General features: G+C 48.2%; 22 non-coding genes across 22 annotated transcripts; all 22 read right to left on the minus strand.

The window, feature by feature from the left end:
• Window positions 1-5,226: 5,226 nt before the first annotated feature.
• trnan-guu (transfer RNA asparagine (anticodon GUU)) lies at window positions 5,227-5,300 on the minus strand. Its single transcript has one exon. It is a non-coding gene; the product is annotated as a tRNA-Asn (tRNA).
• Window positions 5,301-6,067: 767 nt separating this feature from the next.
• Window positions 6,068-6,141, minus strand: trnan-guu (transfer RNA asparagine (anticodon GUU)). Its single transcript has one exon. It is a non-coding gene; the product is annotated as a tRNA-Asn (tRNA).
• A 766-nt stretch (window positions 6,142-6,907) lies between these two features.
• On the minus strand, window positions 6,908-6,981 carry trnan-guu (transfer RNA asparagine (anticodon GUU)). Its single transcript has one exon. It is a non-coding gene; the product is annotated as a tRNA-Asn (tRNA).
• A 769-nt stretch (window positions 6,982-7,750) lies between these two features.
• trnan-guu (transfer RNA asparagine (anticodon GUU)) lies at window positions 7,751-7,824 on the minus strand. The gene has a single exon. It is a non-coding gene; the product is annotated as a tRNA-Asn (tRNA).
• A 766-nt stretch (window positions 7,825-8,590) lies between these two features.
• On the minus strand, window positions 8,591-8,664 carry trnan-guu (transfer RNA asparagine (anticodon GUU)). Its single transcript has one exon. It is a non-coding gene; the product is annotated as a tRNA-Asn (tRNA).
• Window positions 8,665-9,432: 768 nt separating this feature from the next.
• Window positions 9,433-9,506, minus strand: trnan-guu (transfer RNA asparagine (anticodon GUU)). The gene has a single exon. It is a non-coding gene; the product is annotated as a tRNA-Asn (tRNA).
• A 768-nt stretch (window positions 9,507-10,274) lies between these two features.
• trnan-guu (transfer RNA asparagine (anticodon GUU)) lies at window positions 10,275-10,348 on the minus strand. The gene has a single exon. It is a non-coding gene; the product is annotated as a tRNA-Asn (tRNA).
• A 768-nt stretch (window positions 10,349-11,116) lies between these two features.
• On the minus strand, window positions 11,117-11,190 carry trnan-guu (transfer RNA asparagine (anticodon GUU)). Its single transcript has one exon. It is a non-coding gene; the product is annotated as a tRNA-Asn (tRNA).
• Window positions 11,191-11,959: 769 nt separating this feature from the next.
• On the minus strand, window positions 11,960-12,033 carry trnan-guu (transfer RNA asparagine (anticodon GUU)). Its single transcript has one exon. It is a non-coding gene; the product is annotated as a tRNA-Asn (tRNA).
• Window positions 12,034-12,801: 768 nt separating this feature from the next.
• trnan-guu (transfer RNA asparagine (anticodon GUU)) lies at window positions 12,802-12,875 on the minus strand. The gene has a single exon. It is a non-coding gene; the product is annotated as a tRNA-Asn (tRNA).
• A 769-nt stretch (window positions 12,876-13,644) lies between these two features.
• On the minus strand, window positions 13,645-13,718 carry trnan-guu (transfer RNA asparagine (anticodon GUU)). Its single transcript has one exon. It is a non-coding gene; the product is annotated as a tRNA-Asn (tRNA).
• A 769-nt stretch (window positions 13,719-14,487) lies between these two features.
• trnan-guu (transfer RNA asparagine (anticodon GUU)) lies at window positions 14,488-14,561 on the minus strand. Its single transcript has one exon. It is a non-coding gene; the product is annotated as a tRNA-Asn (tRNA).
• Window positions 14,562-15,329: 768 nt separating this feature from the next.
• On the minus strand, window positions 15,330-15,403 carry trnan-guu (transfer RNA asparagine (anticodon GUU)). The gene has a single exon. It is a non-coding gene; the product is annotated as a tRNA-Asn (tRNA).
• A 768-nt stretch (window positions 15,404-16,171) lies between these two features.
• Window positions 16,172-16,245, minus strand: trnan-guu (transfer RNA asparagine (anticodon GUU)). The gene has a single exon. It is a non-coding gene; the product is annotated as a tRNA-Asn (tRNA).
• A 768-nt stretch (window positions 16,246-17,013) lies between these two features.
• trnan-guu (transfer RNA asparagine (anticodon GUU)) lies at window positions 17,014-17,087 on the minus strand. The gene has a single exon. It is a non-coding gene; the product is annotated as a tRNA-Asn (tRNA).
• Window positions 17,088-17,856: 769 nt separating this feature from the next.
• trnan-guu (transfer RNA asparagine (anticodon GUU)) lies at window positions 17,857-17,930 on the minus strand. Its single transcript has one exon. It is a non-coding gene; the product is annotated as a tRNA-Asn (tRNA).
• A 769-nt stretch (window positions 17,931-18,699) lies between these two features.
• On the minus strand, window positions 18,700-18,773 carry trnan-guu (transfer RNA asparagine (anticodon GUU)). The gene has a single exon. It is a non-coding gene; the product is annotated as a tRNA-Asn (tRNA).
• A 768-nt stretch (window positions 18,774-19,541) lies between these two features.
• Window positions 19,542-19,615, minus strand: trnan-guu (transfer RNA asparagine (anticodon GUU)). Its single transcript has one exon. It is a non-coding gene; the product is annotated as a tRNA-Asn (tRNA).
• Window positions 19,616-20,383: 768 nt separating this feature from the next.
• trnan-guu (transfer RNA asparagine (anticodon GUU)) lies at window positions 20,384-20,457 on the minus strand. The gene has a single exon. It is a non-coding gene; the product is annotated as a tRNA-Asn (tRNA).
• A 768-nt stretch (window positions 20,458-21,225) lies between these two features.
• Window positions 21,226-21,299, minus strand: trnan-guu (transfer RNA asparagine (anticodon GUU)). Its single transcript has one exon. It is a non-coding gene; the product is annotated as a tRNA-Asn (tRNA).
• Window positions 21,300-22,068: 769 nt separating this feature from the next.
• On the minus strand, window positions 22,069-22,142 carry trnan-guu (transfer RNA asparagine (anticodon GUU)). The gene has a single exon. It is a non-coding gene; the product is annotated as a tRNA-Asn (tRNA).
• Window positions 22,143-22,910: 768 nt separating this feature from the next.
• On the minus strand, window positions 22,911-22,984 carry trnan-guu (transfer RNA asparagine (anticodon GUU)). The gene has a single exon. It is a non-coding gene; the product is annotated as a tRNA-Asn (tRNA).
• Window positions 22,985-23,669: the final 685 nt, after the last annotated feature.

The following is a 23,669-nucleotide window of genomic DNA, read 5'->3' on the forward strand; positions in this document are numbered from 1 at the left end:
CTCTTCCGTAACTTTCACTGTCACCAATCACCGATACATTTTCTGTCCGTTAGCCTCCGTTAGCATCTTAGCATGGCCGCTCCGGCTCCCACCGCTTCACCTCTTTCCTGCTCAGTGTGTGAAATGTTTAGTCATTCCTCTGCCTCCTTTAGTGAAGACGGTAAGTGCTTAAAGTGTAGTTTATTTGCAGGGCTGGAGGCGAGGCTCAGTCAGTTAGAGGTCCGGTTCGGCCAACTAAACCATAGTCCGAGAGCCTCCTCAGCTAACCAGGCTAAGCTAGCGGCGGACCGGCCCGTAGCAGCTGAGCGTAGCCGCTCCCCTGCAGCTCCCGAGCAGCCGGCCAGGCAGGGCAGCTGGGTGACGGTTCGGAGGAAGACTAGTCTTAAAGGGCTCACGGAACACCACCACCCGCTTCATGTGTCTAACCGTTTTTCCCCACTCAGCGACACATCTGTTGAGAAACCGACCCTGGTGATTGGAGACTCTATTGTGAGACATGTGAGGCCGACTCCAGAGACCTTAGTTAGGTGCATCCCGGGGGCCAGAGCGGGCGACATAGAAGCAAATTTGAAGCTACTGGCAAAGGGTAATCGTAAATATGGTAAAGTTATCATCAATGTCGGAGCTAACGACTCCCGTCTTCGCCAGTCGGAAGTAACCAGAATGAATATTGTCTCGGTGTGTAACTACGCCAAGACCATGTCGGACTCTGTAGGTTTTTCTGGCCCCCTCCCCAATCTGACCAGCGATGACATGTTTAGTCGCATGCTCTCGCTCCGCCGCTGGTTGTCTCAGTGGTGTTCAGAAAACGACGTGGACTTTATTGACAACTGGGAGACATTCTGGGGAAAGCCCGGTCTGATTAGAAGGGACGGCATTCATCCCACCCGGGATGGTGCAGCTCTTATGTCTAGAAATCTGGCCAATGTTATTAGACACTCCCCCTGACAATGCAGGGTCCAGGCCAGGATGCAGAGCTGTAGTTTAACAGGGCTGGAGGCGAGGCTTAGTCAGTTAGAGGTCCGGTTTGGCCAACTAGACCATAGTCCGATAGAATCCTCTGCGGACCGGCCCGTAGCAGCTGAGCGTAACCGCTCCCCTGCAGCTCCCCGGCAGCCGGCCAGGCAGGGCAGCTGGGTGACGGTTCGGAGGAAGGGTAGTCTTAAAGGGCTCACAGAACACCACCACCCGCTTCATGTGTCTAACCGTTTTTCCCCACTCAGCGACACATCTGTTGCTTCTCAAGGACCAACGCCTGCCAACAAAACTGTAGGATTGCATTATGTAATTAGCGACTCTAAAACTGTAGGATTACATGATATTGGCGACTCTGGCCAGGTGCCTAGCAAAATAGAAGTGGTTGCAGTTCCCCGCCCTCCAAAAGTTCACCAGGTGCAGCGTTATAGAGGCGTTAACCAAGATAACCTTGTAAAAATTAAAACCAATGCACATTTGGTACCAATTACAGACCGAAAAATTAGATGCGGACTACTAAATATACGATCATTAAGCTCTGTGTCTCTGTTAGTAAATGATATAATTACAGAGAGCAGGAGTGATATTTTCTGCTTAACAGAAACATGGTTACAGGAGGAAGAGTATGTTAGTTTGAATGAATCAACTCCGCCCGGCTACTTTAATCATCACATTCCTAGAAGCACGGGCCGAGGCGGAGGAGTCGCAGCAATTTATAACTCCGGTCTCCAAACAAAAATTGAACCTAAGTGCAACTATAATACATTTGAAAGCCTCATGCTTGGTCTGAAATTTCCGAGCCGGAAATCAGAGAAGCCAGTTGTGTTAGTGGTAGTGTACCGGCCCCCTGCTGGTGCGTATCTGGAGTTTTTGTCTGAATTTTCAGATTTCCTTTCTGGATTATTGATCAGCACAGATAAATTCATCATAGTGGGTGATTTTAACATTCATATGGATGTTGAAAGCGATAATCTTAAATTAGCCTTCGATTCTCTTCTAGAATCAATGGGTATCTCACAAAAAGTGGATAAACCGACGCACTGTTTTAATCATACTCTCGATCTCGTTCTCACCTACGGTGTTGAAACTGATGGTCTGTTGGTGTCACCTGTAAACTCCCTTTTATCCGACCATTACTTAATAACGTTTGAATTTAATTTTGTTGATGTTGAAGTGCAAAATAGGAGGTATTATTTTAGCAGATGTTTGTCTGTTGAAGTTATTGTTAAATTTAGGGAGGCCATTGCTTATCTTACGACAGTGCGAAATAGTGATGTAGTCGAGGACAGTGACCTGGGTTCTACCTCTGCAGATGTTGATTTCCTTCCTAGTAACACTGCTGATTTGTTGCATTCAGCTTTAGATGAAGTTGCTCCTTTGAAAAGGAGGGTTTCTAGCCACAGGAGCTTAACTCCCTGGTATAATTCAGATATCCGCATGTTGAAACAAAACGTGCGTAAAATGGAAAGGAAGTGGTACTCTTGTAGGTCTGTAGACTCTCATCGTGAATGGAAAGATATTCTAATTGTTTATAAAAAAGCCATTCGCAAAGCCAGAACAGCTTATTATTCAACGTTGATAGAGGATAACAAAAGTAACCCACGTTTTCTGTTCAGCACTGTAGCCAGGCTGACAAAGAGTCACAACTCTGTTGAGCCGTGCATTCCTGCAGCTCTCAGTAGTGAGGACTTTATGGGCTTCTTCAACAGTAAAATCGCGAGAATTAGAGAAGAAATCAACCAGCCGGTTGTAGGTGTTTCTTCAGCTTTAGCGACTTCCCTAGGCTCTGACTTGTCTCTAGACTGTTTTGATCCTATAGACCTCCCTGAGCTGACTTCACTCGTTAATAGAGCTAAGTCAACCACATGTATGTTAGACCCCATCCCGACTCGTCTATTCAAACATATTTTTTCTCTTATTGGTACGACAATACTGGACCAAATTAACTTATCCCTAAGTTTAGGATATGTACCACAGGTTTTCAAAGTCGCAGTAATTAAACCTTTACTTAAAAAACCTTCTCTTGACCCAGACACCTTAGCTAATTATAGACCAATTTCCAACCTTCCATTTGTGTCTAAAATTCTGGAAAAGGCAGTTTCAAGCCAGTTATGTGACTATTTGTATAGAAATGATCTGTTTGAAGTCTTTCAGTCAGGGTTCAGAATGCATCATAGCACAGAGACAGCACTTGTTCGAGTCACGAATGACCTCCTTATGGCCTCAGATAAGGGATTAGTGTCCATACTGGTTCTACTGGACCTCAGTGCTGCTTTTGACACTATAGATCATGGCATTTTACTGCACAGGTTAGAGCATGTTGTTGGGATTAAAGGGACAGCTCTATGTTGGTTTAAATCATACCTATCTGACAGGTTCCAGTTTGTTCATGTACATGAGGTTTCTTCAGAACAGTCAAGGGTCTGTTATGGTGTTCCGCAGGGTTCAGTGCTAGGGCCAATCTTGTTCAGTTTATACATGCAGCCGTTGGGAAGTATAATCCAGAATCACGGCATACACTTTCATTGTTATGCTGATGATACGCAGCTCTATTTGTCTATGAAGCCGGATGAAACAGAACCGTTAGTTAAACTTCAGGCATGTCTTAGGGACATCAAGGACTGGATGTCCAGAAATTTCCTGCTTCTAAATTCAGATAAAACAGAGGTTATCATTCTTGGTCCAGAGCATCTTAGGAAGGGATTAGATGGTGTTGCGATGGCTTCCAGTGCAACTGTGAGAAATCTTGGTGTTATTTTCGATCAGGATTTGTCGTTTAAACCATATGTCAATCAGGTTTGTAAAATAGCCTTTTTCCATCTCCGTAATATTGCAAAGATTAGGAAAATCCTCTCACAGAGTGATGCAGAAAAACTAGTTCATGCGTTTGTATCTTCTAGACTAGATTACTGTAATGTGTTGTTAGCAGGATGTCCAAGTAATTTGCTGAATAGGCTCCAGCTGATCCAAAATGCAGCAGCACGAGTACTGACAGGAATTAGCAGGAGAGACCACGTCTCTCCAGTGTTAGCGTCGCTCCATTGGTTACCCGTAAAATTCAGAATCCAATTTAAAATTGTATTACTTGCGTATAAAGCCCAAAACGGCTTAGCTCCGCATTATTTGCAAGACCTGATAGTGCCTTATGTTCCTGTCAGAGCTCTCCGTTCTCAGAGTGCAGGTTTACTTGTAGTTCTTAGAGTATCTAAATGTAGATTTGGAGGGCGGGCGTTCTGCTATCAGGCACCATTACTATGGAACCAACTTCCAATCTGGGTTAAGGGGGCTGACACCACCTCCACCTTTAAAACTAAACTTAAAACATTTCTGTTTAGTAAAGCCTATAGTTAGTGTTTAGTAAACCTCTAGCTGGTGTTGGTAAATCTCTAGGTAGTGTAAACTTTAGTGTGTCAGAGTCGCTCCTGTGGTTTCTTGTGCTGGCCCTCCCCTTCTCCTCCCTTTTCTCTCTTTTGTCCATGTTGCAGCATCCTTTGCCGGACACCGGAACCTGCAGGTGGTCGTGGGTGGCTTGTAGCTTGCATTACGGAGCACAAGTCTTTCCCCGACCCTGCACCCCAACCTGGGACTTGCTGATTGGGCCGGAGCTTCGGGAGCTGCGTGCTGGCCTGCGGTCCCCACCCCTGGTCATCCCGTTGCTGCCCCCCCCTTCTCCTCCCTTTTCTCTCTTTTGTCCTGCAGGTGGCCATGGGTGGCTTGTAGCTTGCATTACGGAGCACAAGTCTTTTCCTGACCCTGCACCCCAACCTGGGACTTGCTGATTGGGCTTCGGGAGCTGTGTGCTGGCCTGCGGTCCCCACCCCCGGTCATCCCGTTGCTGCTTCCACCTGCCTGCTGTGCTGTTGCCGTCCCTGACCCACCAGTCTGGCCCTCGGCAGGAGGGTCCCCCCTGATGAGCCTGGTCCTGCTCAAGGTTTCTTCCCTCCTAAAGGGGAGTTTTTCCTTGCCACTGTTTGGCTTAAGGTTTTTCTCCCACTAGGGGAGTTTTTACCTGCCATTGTTTATGTAATAACTGCTCGGGGGTCATGTTCTGGGTATGGGTCTCTGTAAAGCGTCTAGAGACAACTCTGTTGTATTAGACGCTATATAAATAAAATTGAATTGAATTGAATTGAGAAGGCACAGTGGTGCTGTTTTTACCAGGTGAAATTCCTGTGTACATTTAGCAAAGAAAGGGCAATATCTGACAGCCTAGTGTTATCTTCAAGGATGACAAAGGCCCATATCAACACACGTCCCTGGGTGGGCTTGAACCACCAACCTTTCGGTTAACAGCCCAACGCGCTAACCGATTGCGCCACAGAGACGAAGCCCTGCCATGCTTTTGGGGGAGGGTGTGGCCATACAGGTAACTCCGCCCTTACTTTCCTTCACATTCGCTTGGTGACCATTTAGAAATTACAGCACCTTCAGGTGTCAGTAAGCATTTCCGTACAAAGAGTTGGAGCACTTTAAAAACAATCTAATTGTCATAATTATTGACTTTGTGCTGTTGATTTGAATTCATCTGAATTTTAAGAACCCAATGGAGCCTAAGCCCCAACCAATGCCTGCTATTCCACCCAGGCAGGAGGCGAGGACCACCTAGCACAGACGCTTACTTCGTCTATGGCGAGACTGCCCACCCAAGCTGTTGATCAGCCAGCCAAGAAGAAGAATAGAGTGGCCTGACAGTCCTCCCTCTGTCTTCCAGTGAGGATGTAGGGTGCTCCCCATTCACCAGCCTCTCCCATTCACTTAAAGTGTGCGCTATTCAGGGATGTTCCCCAAACTCCTTGTTAATCAGAGTAGCGTCACCGTGGCACTCCCGTGCTGTCGGCCACAGTAAGGAGACATTATTGCGGGAAAAACAATCTGTTTCACCCCCAAGGGGGCAGTCACACCAGACTTCTACGATCGGCTTTAAAGGGACAAGAGTTAATTTGCCCTGAAAGTTCTGTATGTTTGTGCAGGTGAGAATGCACAGTGGTGCTGTTTTTACCAGGTGAAATTCCTGTGTACATTTAGCAAAGAAAGGGCAATATCTGACACCCTAGTGTTATCTTCAAGGATGACAACGGCCCATATCAACACACGTCCCTGGGTGGGCTTGAACCACCAACCTTTCGGTTAACAGCCGAACGCGCTAACCGATTGCGCCACAGAGACGAAGCCCTGCCATGCTTTTGGGGGAGGGTGTGGCCATACAGATAACTCCGCCCTTACTTTCCTTCATATTCGCTTGGTGACCATTTAGAAATTACAGCACCTTCAGGTGTCAGTAAGCATTTCCGTACAAAGAGTTGGAGCACTTTAAAAACAATCTAATTGTCATCATTATTGACTTTGTGCTGTTGATTTGAATTCATCTGAATTTTAAGAACCCAATGGAGCCTAAGCCCCAACCAATGCCTGCTATTCCACCCAGGCAGGAGGCGAGGACCACCTAGCACAGACGCTTACTTCGGCTATGGCGAGACTGCCCACCCAAGCTGTCGATCAGCCAGCCAAGAAGAAGAGAGCGGCCTGACAGTCCTCCCTCTGTCTTCCAGTGAGGATGCAGGGTGCTCCCCATTCACCAGTCTCTCCCTTTCACTTAAAGTGTGCGCTATTCAGGGATGTTCCCCAAACTCCTTGTTAATCAGAGTAGCGTCACCGTGGCACTCCCGTGCTATCGGCCACAGTAAGGAGACATTATTGCGGGAAAAACAGAATCTGTTTCACCCCCAAGGGGGCAGTCACACCAGACTTCTACGATCGGCTTTAAAGGGACAAGAGTTAATTTGCCCTGAAAGTTCTGTATGTTTGTGCAGGTGAGAATGCACAGTGGTGCTGTTTTTACCAGGTGAAATTCCTGTGTACATTTAGCAAAGAAAGGGCAATATCTGACACCCTAGTGTTATCTTCAAGGATGACAACGGCCCATATCAACACACGTCCCTGGGTGGGCTTGAACCACCAACCTTTCGGTTAACAGCCGAACGCGCTAACCGATTGCGCCACAGAGACTAAGCTGTGCCATGCTTTTTGGGGAGGGCGTGGCCATACAGATAACTCCGCCCTTACTTTCCTTCACATTCGCTTGGTGACCATTTAGAAATTACAGCACCTTCAGGTGTCAGTAAGCATTTCCGTACAAAGAGTTGGAGCACTTTAAAAACAATCTAATTGTCATCATTATTGACTTTGTGCTGTTGATTCGAATTCATCTGAATTTTAAGAACCCAATGGAGCCTAAGCCCCAACCAATGCCTGCTATTCCACCCAGGCAGGAGGCGAGGACCACCTAGCACAGACGCTTACTTCGTCTATGGCGAGACTGCCAACCCAAGCTGTCGATCAGCCAGCCAAGAAGAAGAATAGAGTGGCCTGACAGTCCTCCCTCTGTCTTCCAGTGAGGATGTAGGGTGCTCCCCATTCACCAGCCTCTCCCATTCACTTAAAGTGTTCGCTATTCAGGGATGTTCCCCAAACTCCTTGTTAATCAGAGTAGCGTCACTGTGGCACTCCCGTACTGACGGCCACAGTAAGGAGACATTATTGCGGGAAAAACAGAATCTGTTTCACCCCCAAGGGGGCAGTCACACCAGACTTCTACGATCGGCTTTAAAGGGACAAGAGTTAATTCGCCCTGAAAGTTCTGTATGTTTGTGCAGGTGAGAATGCACAGTGGTGCTGTTTTTACCAGGTGAAATTCCTGTGTACATTTAGCAAAGAAAGGGCAATATCTGACAGCGTAGTGTTATCTTCAAGGATGACAACGGCCCATATCAACACACGTCCCTGGGTGGGCTTGAACCACCAACCTTTCGGTTAACAGCCGAACGCGCTAACCGATTGCACCACAGAGACCAAGCTGTGCCATGCTGTTGGGGGAGGGCGTGGCCATACAGATAACTCCGCCCTTACTTTCCTTCACATTCGCTTGGTGACCATTTAGAAATTACAGCACCTTCAGGTGTCAGTAAGCATTTCCGTACAAAGATTTGGAGCACTTTAAAAACAATCTAATTGTCATAATTATTGACTTTGTGCAGTTGATTTGAATTCATCTGAATTTTAAGAACCCAAGGGAGCCTAAGCCCCAACCAATGCCTGGTATTCCACCCAGGCAGGAGGCGAGGACCACCTAGCACAGACACTTACTTCTTCTATGGCGAGACTGCCCACCCAAGCTGTCGATCAGCCAGCCAAGAAGAAGAGAGCGGCCTGACAGTCCTCCCTCTGTCTTCCAGTGAGGATGCAGGGTGCTCCCCATTCACCAGTCTCTCCCTGTCACTTAAAGTGTGCGCTATTCAGGGATGTTCCCCAAACTCCTTGTTAATCAGAGTAGCGTCACCGTGGCACTCCCGTGCTATCGGCCACAGTAAGGAGACATTATTGCGGGAAAAACAGAATCTGTTTCACCCCCAAGGGCGCAGTCACACCAGACTTCTACGATCGGCTTTAAAGGGACAAGAGTTAATTTGCCCTGAACGTTCTGTATGTTTGTGCAGGTTAGAATGTACAGTGGTGCTGTTTTTACCAGGTGAAATTCCTGTGTACATTTAGCAAAGAAAGGGCAATATCTGACAGCCTAGTGTTGTCTTCAAGGATGACAAAGGCCCATATCAACGCACGTCCCTGGGTGGGCTTGAACCACCAACCTTTCGGTTAACAGCCGAACGTGCTAACCGATTGCGCCACAGAGACCAAGCTGTGCCATGCTTTTGGGGGAGGGCGTGGTCATACAGATAACTCCGCCCTTACTTTCTTCACATTCGCTTGGTGACCATTTAGAAATTACAGCACCTTCAGGTGTCAGTAAGCATTTCCGTACAAAGAGTTGGAGCACTTTAAAAACAATCTAATTGTCATCATTATTGACTTTGTGCTGTTGATTTGAATTCATCTGAATTTTAGGAACCCAATGGAGCCTAAGCCCCAACCAATGCCTGCTATTCCACCCAGGCAGGAGGCGAGGACCACCTAGCACAGACGCTTACTTCGTCTATGGCGAGACTGCCCACCCAAGCTGTCGATCAGCCAGCCAAGAAGAAGAAGAGAGCGGCCTGACAGTCCTCCCTCTTTCTTCCAGTGAGGATGCAGGGTGCTCCCCATTTGCCAGCCTCTCCCATTCACTTAAAGTGTGCGCTATTCAGGGATGTTCCCCAAACTCCTTGTTAATCAGAGTAGCGTCACCGTGGCACTCCCGTGCTATCGGCCACAGTAAGGAGACATTATTGCGGGAAAAACAGAATCTGTTTCACCCCCAAGGGGGCAGTCACACCAGACTTCTACGATCGGCTTTAAAGGGACAAGAGTTAATTTGCCCTGAAAGTTCTGTATGTTTGTGCAGGTGAGAATGCACAGAGGTGCTGTTTTTACCAGTTGAAATTCCTGTCTACATTTAGCAAAGAAAGGGCAATATCTGACACCCTAGTGTTATCTTCAAGGATGACAAAGGCCCATATCAACGCACGTCCCTAGGTGGGCTTGAACCACCAACCTTTCGGTTAACAGCCGAACGCGCTAACCGATTGCGCCACAGAGACCAAGCTGTGCCATGCTTTTGGGGGAGGGCGTGGCCATACAGATAACTCCGCCGTTACTTTCTTCACATTCGCTTGGTGACCATTTAGAAATTACAGCACCTTCAGGTGTCAGTAAGCATTTCCGTACAAAGAGTTGGAGCACTTTAAAAACAATCTAATTGTCTGAATTATTGACTTTGTGCTGTTGATTTGAATTCATCTGAATTTTAGGAACCCAATGGAGCCTAAGCCCCAACCAATGCCTGCTATTCCACCCAGGCAGGAGGCGAGGACCACCTAGCACAGACGCTTACTTCGTCTATGGCGAGAATGCCCACCCAAGCTGTCGATCAGCCAGCCAAGAAGAAGAAGAGAGCGGCCTGACAGTCCTCCCTCTTTCTTCCAGTGAGGATGCAGGGTGCTCCCCATTTGCCAGCCTCTCCCATTCACTTAAAGTGTGCGCTATTCAGGGAAGTTCCCCAAACTCCTTGTTAATCAGAGTAGCGTCACCGTGGCACTCCCGTACTATCGGCCACAGTAAGGAGACATTATTGCGGGAAAAACAGAATCTGTTTCACCCCCAAGGGGGCAGTCACACCAGACTTCTACGATCGGCTTTAAAGGGACAAGAGTTAATTTGCCCTGAAAGTTCTGTATGTTTGTGCAGGTGAGAATGCACAGTGGTGCTGTTTTTACCAGGTGAAATTCCTGTGTACATTTAGCAAAGAAAGGGCAATATCTGACAGCCTAGTGTCATCTTCAAGGATGACAACGGCCCATATCAACACACGTCCCTGGGTGGGCTTGAACCACCAACCTTTCGGTTAACAGCCTAACGCGCTAACCGATTGCGCCACAGAGACCAAGCTGTGCCATGCTTTTGGGGGAGGGCGTGGCCATACAGATAACTCCGCCCTTACTTTCTTCACATTCGCTTGGTGACCATTTAGAAATTACAGCACCTTCAGGTGTCAGTAAGCATTTCCGTACAAAGAGTTGGAGCACTTTAAAAACAATCTAATTGTCTGAATTATTGACTTTGTGCTGTTGATTTGAATTCATCTGAATTTTAGGAACCCAATGGAGCCTAAGCCCCAACCAATGCCTGCTATTCCACCCAGGCAGGAGGCGAGGACCACCTAGCACAGACGCTTACTTCGTCTATGGCGAGAATGCCCACCCAAGCTGTCGATCAGCCAGCCAAGAAGAAGAAGAGAGCGGCCTGACAGTCCTCCCTCTTTCTTCCAGTGAGGATGCAGGGTGCTCCCCATTTGCCAGCCTCTCCCATTCACTTAAAGTGTGCGCTATTCAGGGAAGTTCCCCAAACTCCTTGTTAATCAGAGTAGCGTCACCGTGGCACTCCCGTACTATCGGCCACAGTAAGGAGACATTATTGCGGGAAAAACAGAATCTGTTTCACCCCCAAGGGGGCAGTCACACCAGACTTCTACGATCGGCTTTAAAGGGACAAGAGTTAATTTGCCCTGAAAGTTCTGTATGTTTGTGCAGGTGAGAATGCACAGTGGTGCTGTTTTTACCAGGTGAAATTCCTGTGTACATTTAGCAAAGAAAGGGCAATATCTGACAGCCTAGTGTCATCTTCAAGGATGACAACGGCCCATATCAACACACGTCCCTGGGTGGGCTTGAACCACCAACCTTTCGGTTAACAGCCTAACGCGCTAACCGATTGCGCCACAGAGACCAGGCTGTGCCATGCTTTTGGGGGAGGGCGTGGCCATACAGATAACTCCGCCCTTACTTTCCTTCACATTCGCTTGGTGACCATTTAGAAATTACAGCACCTTCAGGTGTCAGTAAGCATTTCCGTACAAAGAGTTGGAGCACTTTAAAAACAATCTAATTGTCATCATTATTGACTTTGTGCTGTTGATTTGAATTCATCTGAATTTTAAGAACCCAATGGAGCCTGAGCCCCAACCAATGCCTGCTATTCCACCCAGGCAGGAGGCGAGGACCACCTAGCACAGACGCTTACTTCGTCTATGGCGAGACTGCCCACCCAAGCTGTCGATCAGCCAGCCAAGAAGAAGAAGAGAGCGGCCTGACAGTCCTCCCTCTTTCTTCCAGTGAGGATGCAGGGTGCTCCCCATTTGCCAGCCTCTCCCATTCAATTAAAGTGTGCGCTATTCAGGGATGTTCCCCAAACTCCTTGTTAATCAGAGTAGCGTCACCGTGGCACTCCCGTGCTATCGGCCACAGTAAGGAGACATTATTGCGGGAAAAACAGAATCTGTTTCACCCCCAAGGGGGCAGTCACACCAGACTTCTACGATCGGCTTTAAAGGGACAAGAGTTAATTTGCCCTGAAAGTTCTGTATGTTTGTGCAGGTGAGAATGCACAGTGGTGCTGTTTTTACCAGGTGAAATTCCTGTGTACATTTAGCAAAGAAAGGGCAATATCTGACACCCTAGTGTCATCTTCAAGGATGACAACGGCCCATATCAACACACGTCCCTGGGTGGGCTTGAACCACCAACCTTTCGGTTAACAGCCGAACGCGCTAACCAATTGCGCCACAGAGCCCAAGCTGTGCCATGCTTTTGGGGGACGGCGTGGCCATACAGATAACTCCGCCCTTACATTCTTCACATTCGCTTGGTGACCATTTAGAAATTACAGCACCTTCAGGTGTCAGTAAGCATTTCCGTACAAAGAGTTGGAGCACTTTAAAAACAATCTAATTTTCATCATTATTGACTTTGTGCTGTTGATTTGAATTCATCTGAATTTTAGGAACCCATTGGAGCCTAAGCCCCAACCAATGCCTGCTATTCCACCCAGGCAGGAGGCGAGGACCACATAGCACAGACGCTTACTTCGTCTATGGCGAGACTGCCCACCCAAGCTGTCGATCAGCCAGCCAAGAAGAAGAAGAGAGCGGCCTGACAGTCCTCCCTCTTTCTTCCAGTGAGGATGTAGGGTGCTCCCCATTTGCCAGCCTCTCCCATTCACTCAAAGTGTGCGCTATTCAGGGATGTTCCCCAAACTCCTTGTTAATCAGAGTAGCGTCACCGTGGCACTCCCGTGCTATCGGCCACAGTAAGGAGACATTATTGCGGGAAAAACAGAATCTGTTTCACCCCCAAGTGGGCAGTCACACCAGACTTCTACGATCGGCTTTAAAGGGACAAGAGTTAATTTGCCCTGAAAGTTCTGTATGTTTGTGCAGGTGAGAATGCACAGAGGTGCTGTTTTTACCAGTTGAAATTCCTGTCTACATTTAGCAAAGAAAGGGCAATATCTGACACCCTAGTGTTATCTTCAAGGATGACAACGGCCCATATCAACACACGTCCCTGGGTGGGCTTGAACCACCAACCTTTCGGTTAACAGCCGAACGCGCTAACCGATTGCGCCACAGAGACCAAGCTGTGCCATGCTTTTGGGGGAGGGCGTGGCCATACAGATAACTCCGCCCTTACTTTCCTTCACATTCGCTTGGTGACCATTTAGAAATTACAGCACCTTCAGGTGTCAGTAAGCATTTCCGTACAAAGAGTTGGAGCACTTTAAAAACAATCTAATTGTCATCATTATTGACTTTGTGCTGTTGATTTGAATTCATCTGAATTTTAAGAACCCAATGGAGCCTAAGCCCCAACCAATGCCTGCTATTCCACCCAGGCAGGAGGCGAGGACCACCTAGCACAGACGCTTACTTCGTCTATGGCGAGACTGCCCACCCAAGCTGTCGATCAGCCAGCCAAGAAGAAGAAGAGAGCGGCCTGACAGTCCTCCCTCTTTCTTCCAGTGAGGATGCAGGGTGCTCCCCATTTGCCAGCCTCTCCCATTCACTTAAAGTGTGCGCTATTCAGGGATGTTCCCCAAACTCCTTGTTAATCAGAGTAGCGTCACCGTGGCACTCCCGTGCTATCGGCCACAGTAAGGAGACATTATTGCGGGAAAAACAGAATCTGTTTCACCCCCAAGTGGGCAGTCACACCAGACTTCTACGATCGGCTTTAAAGGGACAAGAGTTAATTTGCCCTGAAAGTTCTGTATGTTTGTGCAGGTGAGAATGCACAGAGGTGCTGTTTTTACCAGTTGAAATTCCTGTCTACATTTAGCAAAGAAAGGGCAATATCTGACACCCTAGTGTTATCTTCAAGGATGACAACGGCCCATATCAACACACGTCCCTGGGTGGGCTTGAACCACCAACCTTTCGGTTAACAGCCGAACGCGCTAACCGATTGCGCCACAGAGACCAAGCTGTGCCATGCTTTTGGGGGAGGGCGTGGCCATACAGATAACTCCGCCCTTACTTTCCTTCACATTCGCTTGGTGACCATTTAGAAATTACAGCACCTTCAGGTGTCAGTAAGCATTTCCGTACAAAGAGTTGGAGCACTTTAAAAACAATCTAATTGTCATCATTATTGACTTTGTGCTGTTGATTTGAATTCATCTGAATTTTAAGAACCCAATGGAGCCTAAGCCCCAACCAATGCCTGCTATTCCACCCAGGCAGGAGGCGAGGACCACCTAGCACAGACGCTTACTTCGTCTATGGCGAGACTGCCCACCCAAGCTGTCGATCAGCCAGCCAAGAAGAAGAAGAGAGCGGCCTGACAGTCCTCCCTCTTTCTTCCAGTGAGGATGCAGGGTGCTCCCCATTTGCCAGCCTCTCCCATTCACTTAAAGTGTGCGCTATTCAGGGATGTTCCCCAAACTCCTTGTTAATCAGAGTAGCGTCACCGTGGCACTCCCGTGCTATCGGCCACAGTAAGGAGACATTATTGCGGGAAAAACAGAATCTGTTTCACCCCCAAGGGGGCAGTCACACCAGACTTCTACGATCGGCTTTAAAGGGACAAGAGTTAATTTGCCCTGAAAGTTCTGTATGTTTGTGCAGGTGAGAATGCACAGAGGTGCTGTTTTTACCAGTTGAAATTCCTGTCTACATTTAGCAAAGAAAGGGCAATATCTGACACCCTAGTGTTATCTTCAAGGATGACAAAGGCCCATATCAACGCACGTCCCTAGGTGGGCTTGAACCACCAACCTTTCGGTTAACAGCCGAACGCGCTAACCGATTGCGCCACAGAGACCAAGCTGTGCCATGCTTTTGGGGGAGGGCGTGGCCATACAGATAACTCCGCCCTTACTTTCTTCACATTCGCTTGGTGACCATTTAGAAATTACAGCACCTTCAGGTGTCAGTAAGCATTTCCGTACAAAGAGTTGGAGCACTTTAAAAACAATCTAATTGTCTGAATTATTGACTTTGTGCTGTTGATTTGAATTCATCTGAATTTTAGGAACCCAATGGAGCCTAAGCCCCAACCAATGCCTGCTATTCCACCCAGGCAGGAGGCGAGGACCACCTAGCACAGACGCTTACTTCGTCTATGGCGAGAATGCCCACCCAAGCTGTCGATCAGCCAGCCAAGAAGAAGAAGAGAGCGGCCTGACAGTCCTCCCTCTTTCTTCCAGTGAGGATGCAGGGTGCTCCCCATTTGCCAGCCTCTCCCATTCACTTAAAGTGTGCGCTATTCAGGGAAGTTCCCCAAACTCCTTGTTAATCAGAGTAGCGTCACCGTGGCACTCCTGTACTATCGGCCACAGTAAGGAGACATTATTGCGGGAAAAACAGAATCTGTTTCACCCCCAAGGGGGCAGTCACACCAGACTTCTACGATCGGCTTTAAAGGGACAAGAGTTAATTTGCCCTGAAAGTTCTGTATGTTTGTGCAGGTGAGAATGCACAGTGGTGCTGTTTTTACCAGGTGAAATTCCTGTGTACATTTAGCAAAGAAAGGGCAATATCTGACAGCCTAGTGTCATCTTCAAGGATGACAACGGCCCATATCAACACACGTCCCTGGGTGGGCTTGAACCACCAACCTTTCGGTTAACAGCCGAACGCGCTAACCGATTGCGCCACAGAGACCAAGCTGTGCCATGCTTTTGGGGGAGGGCGTCGCCATACAGATAACTCCGCCCTTACTTTCTTCACATTCGCTTGGTGACCATTTAGAAATTACAGCACCTTCAGGTGTCAGTAAGCATTTCCGTACAAAGAGTTGGAGCACTTTAAAAACAATCTAATTGTCTGAATTATTGACTTTGTGCTGTTGATTTGAATTCATCTGAATTTTAGGAACCCAATGGAGCCTAAGCCCCAACCAATGCCTGCTATTCCACCCAGGCAGGAGGCAAGGACCACCTAGCACAGACGCTTACTTCGTCTATGGCGAGAATGCCCACCCAAGCTGTCGATCAGCCAGCCAAGAAGAAGAAGAGAGCGGCCTGACAGTCCTCCCTCTTTCTTCCAGTGAGGATGCAGGGTGCTCCCCATTTGCCAGCCTCTCCCATTCACTTAAAGTGTGCGCTATTCAGGGATGTTCCCCAAACTCCTTGTTAATCAGAGTAGCGTCACCGTGGCACTCCCGTGCTATCGGCCACAGTAAGGAGACATTATTGCGGGAAAAACAGAATCTGTTTCACCCCCAAGGGGGCAGTCACACCAGACTTCTACGATCGGCTTTAAAGGGACAAGAGTTAATTTGCCCTGAAAGTTCTGTATGTTTGTGCAGGTGAGAATGCACAGTGGTGCTGTTTTTACCAGGTGAAATTCCTGTGTACATTTAGCAAAGAAAGGGCAATATCTGACACCCTAGTGTCATCTTCAAGGATGACAACGGCCCATATCCACACACGTCCCTGGGTGGGCTTGAACCACCAACCTTTCGGTTAACAGCCGAACGCGCTAACCAATTGCGCCACAGAGACCAAGCTGTGCCATGCTTTTGGGGGACGGCGTGGCCATACAGATAACTCCGCCCTTACATTCTTCACATTCGCTTGGTGACCATTTAGAAATTACAGCACCTTCAGGTGTCAGTAAGCATTTCCGTACAAAGAGTTGGAGCACTTTAAAAACAATCTAATTTTCATCATTATTGACTTTGTGCTGTTGATTTGAATTCATCTGAATTTTAGGAACCCAATGGAGCCTAAGCCCCAACCAATGCCTGCTATTCCACCCAGGCAGGAGGCGAGGACCACATAGCACAGACGCTTACTTCGTCTATGGCGAGACTGCCCACCCAAGCTGTCGATCAGCCAGCCAAGAAGAAGAAGAGAGCGGCCTGACAGTCCTCCCTCTTTCTTCCAGTGAGGATGTAGGGTGCTCCCCATTTGCCAGCCTCTCCCATTCACTCAAAGTGTGCGCTATTCAGGGATGTTCCCCAAACTCCTTGTTAATCAGAGTAGCGTCACCGTGGCACTCCCGTGCTATCGGCCACAGTAAGGAGACATTATTGCGGGAAAAACAGAATCTGTTTCACCCCCAAGTGGGCAGTCACACCAGACTTCTACGATCGGCTTTAAAGGGACAAGAGTTAATTTGCCCTGAAAGTTCTGTATGTTTGTGCAGGTGAGAATGCACAGAGGTGCTGTTTTTACCAGTTGAAATTCCTGTCTACATTTAGCAAAGAAAGGGCAATATCTGACACCCTAGTGTTATCTTCAAGGATGACAACGGCCCATATCAACACACGTCCCTGGGTGGGCTTGAACCACCAACCTTTCGGTTAACAGCCGAACGCGCTAACCGATTGCGCCACAGAGACCAAGCTGTGCCATGCTTTTGGGGGAGGGCGTGGCCATACAGATAACTCCGCCCTTACTTTCCTTCACATTCGCTTGGTGACCATTTAGAAATTACAGCACCTTCAGGTGTCAGTAAGCATTTCCGTACAAAGAGTTGGAGCACTTTAAAAACAATCTAATTGTCATCATTATTGACTTTGTGCTGTTGATTTGAATTCATCTGAATTTTAAGAACCCAATGGAGCCTAAGCCCCAACCAATGCCTGCTATTCCACCCAGGCAGGAGGCGAGGACCACCTAGCACAGACGCTTACTTCGTCTATGGCGAGACTGCCCACCCAAGCTGTCGATCAGCCAGCCAAGAAGAAGAAGAGAGCGGCCTGACAGTCCTCCCTCTTTCTTCCAGTGAGGATGCAGGGTGCTCCCCATTTGCCAGCCTCTCCCATTCACTTAAAGTGTGCGCTATTCAGGGATGTTCCCCAAACTCCTTGTTAATCAGAGTAGCGTCACCGTGGCACTCCCGTGCTATCGGCCACAGTAAGGAGACATTATTGCGGGAAAAACAGAATCTGTTTCACCCCCAAGTGGGCAGTCACACCAGACTTCTACGATCGGCTTTAAAGGGACAAGAGTTAATTTGCCCTGAAAGTTCTGTATGTTTGTGCAGGTGAGAATGCACAGAGGTGCTGTTTTTACCAGTTGAAATTCCTGTCTACATTTAGCAAAGAAAGGGCAATATCTGACACCCTAGTGTTATCTTCAAGGATGACAACGGCCCATATCAACACACGTCCCTGGGTGGGCTTGAACCACCAACCTTTCGGTTAACAGCCGAACGCGCTAACCGATTGCGCCACAGAGACCAAGCTGTGCCATGCTTTTGGGGGAGGGCGTGGCCATACAGATAACTCCGCCCTTACTTTCCTTCACATTCGCTTGGTGACCATTTAGAAATTACAGCACCTTCAGGTGTCAGTAAGCATTTCCGTACAAAGAGTTGGAGCACTTTAAAAACAATCTAATTGTCATCATTATTGACTTTGTGCTGTTGATTTGAATTCATCTGAATTTTAAGAACCCAATGGAGCCTAAGCCCCAACCAATGCCTGCTATTCCACCCAGGCAGGAGGCGAGGACCACCTAGCACAGACGCTTACTTCGTCTATGGCGAGACTGCCCACCCAAGCTGTCGATCAGCCAGCCAAGAAGAAGAAGAGAGCGGCCTGACAGTCCTCCCTCTTTCTTCCAGTGAGGATGCAGGGTGCTCCCCATTTGCCAGCCTCTCCCATTCACTTAAAGTGTGCGCTATTCAGGGATGTTCCCCAAACTCCTTGTTAATCAGAGTAGCGTCACCGTGGCACTCCCGTGCTATCGGCCACAGTAAGGAGACATTATTGCGGGAAAAACAGAATCTGTTTCACCCCCAAGGGGGCAGTCACACCAGACTTCTACGATCGGCTTTAAAGGGACAAGAGTTAATTTGCCCTGAAAGTTCTGTATGTTTGTGCAGGTGAGAATGCACAGAGGTGCTGTTTTTACCAGTTGAAATTCCTGTCTACATTTAGCAAAGAAAGGGCAATATCTGACACCCTAGTGTTATCTTCAAGGATGACAAAGGCCCATATCAACGCACGTCCCTAGGTGGGCTTGAACCACCAACCTTTCGGTTAACAGCCGAACGCGCTAACCGATTGCGCCACAGAGACCAAGCTGTGCCATGCTTTTGGGGGAGGGCGTGGCCATACAGATAACTCCGCCCTTACTTTCTTCACATTCGCTTGGTGACCATTTAGAAATTACAGCACCTTCAGGTGTCAGTAAGCATTTCCGTACAAAGAGTTGGAGCACTTTAAAAACAATCTAATTGTCTGAATTATTGACTTTGTGCTGTTGATTTGAATTCATCTGAATTTTAGGAACCCAATGGAGCCTAAGCCCCAACCAATGCCTGCTATTCCACCCAGGCAGGAGGCGAGGACCACCTAGCACAGACGCTTACTTCGTCTATGGCGAGAATGCCCACCCAAGCTGTCGATCAGCCAGCCAAGAAGAAGAAGAGAGCGGCCTGACAGTCCTCCCTCTTTCTTCCAGTGAGGATGCAGGGTGCTCCCCATTTGCCAGCCTCTCCCATTCACTTAAAGTGTGCGCTATTCAGGGAAGTTCCCCAAACTCCTTGTTAATCAGAGTAGCGTCACCGTGGCACTCCTGTACTATCGGCCACAGTAAGGAGACATTATTGCGGGAAAAACAGAATCTGTTTCACCCCCAAGGGGGCAGTCACACCAGACTTCTACGATCGGCTTTAAAGGGACAAGAGTTAATTTGCCCTGAAAGTTCTGTATGTTTGTGCAGGTGAGAATGCACAGTGGTGCTGTTTTTACCAGGTGAAATTCCTGTGTACATTTAGCAAAGAAAGGGCAATATCTGACAGCCTAGTGTCATCTTCAAGGATGACAACGGCCCATATCAACACACGTCCCTGGGTGGGCTTGAACCACCAACCTTTCGGTTAACAGCCGAACGCGCTAACCGATTGCGCCACAGAGACCAAGCTGTGCCATGCTTTTGGGGGAGGGCGTCGCCATACAGATAACTCCGCCCTTACTTTCTTCACATTCGCTTGGTGACCATTTAGAAATTACAGCACCTTCAGGTGTCAGTAAGCATTTCCGTACAAAGAGTTGGAGCACTTTAAAAACAATCTAATTGTCTGAATTATTGACTTTGTGCTGTTGATTTGAATTCATCTGAATTTTAGGAACCCAATGGAGCCTAAGCCCCAACCAATGCCTGCTATTCCACCCAGGCAGGAGGCAAGGACCACCTAGCACAGACGCTTACTTCGTCTATGGCGAGAATGCCCACCCAAGCTGTCGATCAGCCAGCCAAGAAGAAGAAGAGAGCGGCCTGACAGTCCTCCCTCTTTCTTCCAGTGAGGATGCAGGGTGCTCCCCATTTGCCAGCCTCTCCCATTCACTTAAAGTGTGCGCTATTCAGGGATGTTCCCCAAACTCCTTGTTAATCAGAGTAGCGTCACCGTGGCACTCCCGTGCTATCGGCCACAGTAAGGAGACATTATTGCGGGAAAAACAGAATCTGTTTCACCCCCAAGGGGGCAGTCACACCAGACTTCTACGATCGGCTTTAAAGGGACAAGAGTTAATTTGCCCTGAAAGTTCTGTATGTTTGTGCAGGTGAGAATGCACAGTGGTGCTGTTTTTACCAGGTGAAATTCCTGTGTACATTTAGCAAAGAAAGGGCAATATCTGACACCCTAGTGTCATCTTCAAGGATGACAACGGCCCATATCCACACACGTCCCTGGGTGGGCTTGAACCACCAACCTTTCGGTTAACAGCCGAACGCGCTAACCAATTGCGCCACAGAGACCAAGCTGTGCCATGCTTTTGGGGGACGGCGTGGCCATACAGATAACTCCGCCCTTACATTCTTCACATTCGCTTGGTGACCATTTAGAAATTACAGCACCTTCAGGTGTCAGTAAGCATTTCCGTACAAAGAGTTGGAGCACTTTAAAAACAATCTAATTTTCATCATTATTGACTTTGTGCTGTTGATTTGAATTCATCTGAATTTTAGGAACCCAATGGAGCCTAAGCCCCAACCAATGCCTGCTATTCCACCCAGGCAGGAGGCGAGGACCACATAGCACAGACGCTTACTTCGTCTATGGCGAGACTGCCCACCCAAGCTGTCGATCAGCCAGCCAAGAAGAAGAAGAGAGCGGCCTGACAGTCCTCCCTCTTTCTTCCAGTGAGGATGTAGGGTGCTCCCCATTTGCCAGCCTCTCCCATTCACTCAAAGTGTGCGCTATTCAGGGATGTTCCCCAAACTCCTTGTTAATCAGAGTAGCGTCACCGTGGCACTCCCGTGCTATCGGCCACAGTAAGGAGACATTATTGCGGGAAAAACAGAATCTGTTTCACCCCCAAGTGGGCAGTCACACCAGACTTCTACGATCGGCTTTAAAGGGACAAGAGTTAATTTGCCCTGAAAGTTCTGTATGTTTGTGCAGGTGAGAATGCACAGAGGTGCTGTTTTTACCAGTTGAAATTCCTGTCTACATTTAGCAAAGAAAGGGCAATATCTGACACCCTAGTGTTATCTTCAAGGATGACAACGGCCCATATCAACACACGTCCCTGGGTGGGCTTGAACCACCAACCTTTCGGTTAACAGCCGAACGCGCTAACCGATTGCGCCACAGAGACCAAGCTGTGCCATGCTTTTGGGGGAGGGCGTGGCCATACAGATAACTCCGCCCTTACTTTCCTTCACATTCGCTTGGTGACCATTTAGAAATTACAGCACCTTCAGGTGTCAGTAAGCATTTCCGTACAAAGAGTTGGAGCACTTTAAAAACAATCTAATTGTCATCATTATTGACTTTGTGCTGTTGATTTGAATTCATCTGAATTTTAAGAACCCAATGGAGCCTAAGCCCCAACCAATGCCTGCTATTCCACCCAGGCAGGAGGCGAGGACCACCTAGCACAGACGCTTACTTCGTCTATGGCGAGACTGCCCACCCAAGCTGTCGATCAGCCAGCCAAGAAGAAGAAGAGAGCGGCCTGACAGTCCTCCCTCTTTCTTCCAGTGAGGATGCAGGGTGCTCCCCATTTGCCAGCCTCTCCCATTCACTTAAAGTGTGCGCTATTCAGGGATGTTCCCCAAACTCCTTGTTAATCAGAGTAGCGTCACCGTGGCACTCCCGTGCTATCGGCCACAGTAAGGAGACATTATTGCGGGAAAAACAGAATCTGTTTCACCCCCAAGGGGGCAGTCACACCAGACTTCTACGATCGGCTTTAAAGGGACAAGAGTTAATTTGCCCTGAAAGTTCTGTATGTTTGTGCAGGTGAGAATGCACAGAGGTGCTGTTTTTACCAGTTGAAATTCCTGTCTACATTTAGCAAAGAAAGGGCAATATCTGACACCCTAGTGTTATCTTCAAGGATGACAAAGGCCCATATCAACGCACGTCCCTAGGTGGGCTTGAACCACCAACCTTTCGGTTAACAGCCGAACGCGCTAACCGATTGCGCCACAGAGACCAAGCTGTGCCATGCTTTTGGGGGAGGGCGTGGCCATACAGATAACTCCGCCCTTACTTTCTTCACATTCGCTTGGTGACCATTTAGAAATTACAGCACCTTCAGGTGTCAGTAAGCATTTCCGTACAAAGAGTTGGAGCACTTTAAAAACAATCTAATTGTCTGAATTATTGACTTTGTGCTGTTGATTTGAATTCATCTGAATTTTAGGAACCCAATGGAGCCTAAGCCCCAACCAATGCCTGCTATTCCACCCAGGCAGGAGGCGAGGACCACCTAGCACAGACGCTTACTTCGTCTATGGCGAGAATGCCCACCCAAGCTGTCGATCAGCCAGCCAAGAAGAAGAAGAGAGCGGCCTGACAGTCCTCCCTCTTTCTTCCAGTGAGGATGCAGGGTGCTCCCCATTTGCCAGCCTCTCCCATTCACTTAAAGTGTGCGCTATTCAGGGAAGTTCCCCAAACTCCTTGTTAATCAGAGTAGCGTCACCGTGGCACTCCTGTACTATCGGCCACAGTAAGGAGACATTATTGCGGGAAAAACAGAATCTGTTTCACCCCCAAGGGGGCAGTCACACCAGACTTCTACGATCGGCTTTAAAGGGACAAGAGTTAATTTGCCCTGAAAGTTCTGTATGTTTGTGCAGGTGAGAATGCACAGTGGTGCTGTTTTTACCAGGTGAAATTCCTGTGTACATTTAGCAAAGAAAGGGCAATATCTGACAGCCTAGTGTCATCTTCAAGGATGACAACGGCCCATATCAACACACGTCCCTGGGTGGGCTTGAACCACCAACCTTTCGGTTAACAGCCGAACGCGCTAACCGATTGCGCCACAGAGACCAAGCTGTGCCATGCTTTTGGGGGAGGGCGTCGCCATACAGATAACTCCGCCCTTACTTTCTTCACATTCGCTTGGTGACCATTTAGAAATTACAGCACCTTCAGGTGTCAGTAAGCATTTCCGTACAAAGAGTTGGAGCACTTTAAAAACAATCTAATTGTCTGAATTATTGACTTTGTGCTGTTGATTTGAATTCATCTGAATTTTAGGAACCCAATGGAGCCTAAGCCCCAACCAATGCCTGCTATTCCACCCAGGCAGGAGGCAAGGACCACCTAGCACAGACGCTTACTTCGTCTATGGCGAGAATGCCCACCCAAGCTGTCGATCAGCCAGCCAAGAAGAAGAAGAGAGCGGCCTGACAGTCCTCCCTCTTTCTTCCAGTGAGGATGCAGGGTGCTCCCCATTTGCCAGCCTCTCCCATTCACTTAAAGTGTGCGCTATTCAGGGATGTTCCCCAAACTCCTTGTTAATCAGAGTAGCGTCACCGTGGCACTCCCGTGCTATCGGCCACAGTAAGGAGACATTATTGCGGGAAAAACAGAATCTGTTTCACCCCCAAGGGGGCAGTCACACCAGACTTCTACGATCGGCTTTAAAGGGACAAGAGTTAATTTGCCCTGAAAGTTCTGTATGTTTGTGCAGGTGAGAATGCACAGTGGTGCTGTTTTTACCAGGTGAAAT

This window comes from Cololabis saira, chromosome 8 (assembly GCF_033807715.1).
Source record: "Cololabis saira isolate AMF1-May2022 chromosome 8, fColSai1.1, whole genome shotgun sequence".
Lineage (NCBI taxonomy): Eukaryota > Metazoa > Chordata > Actinopteri > Beloniformes > Belonidae > Cololabis > Cololabis saira.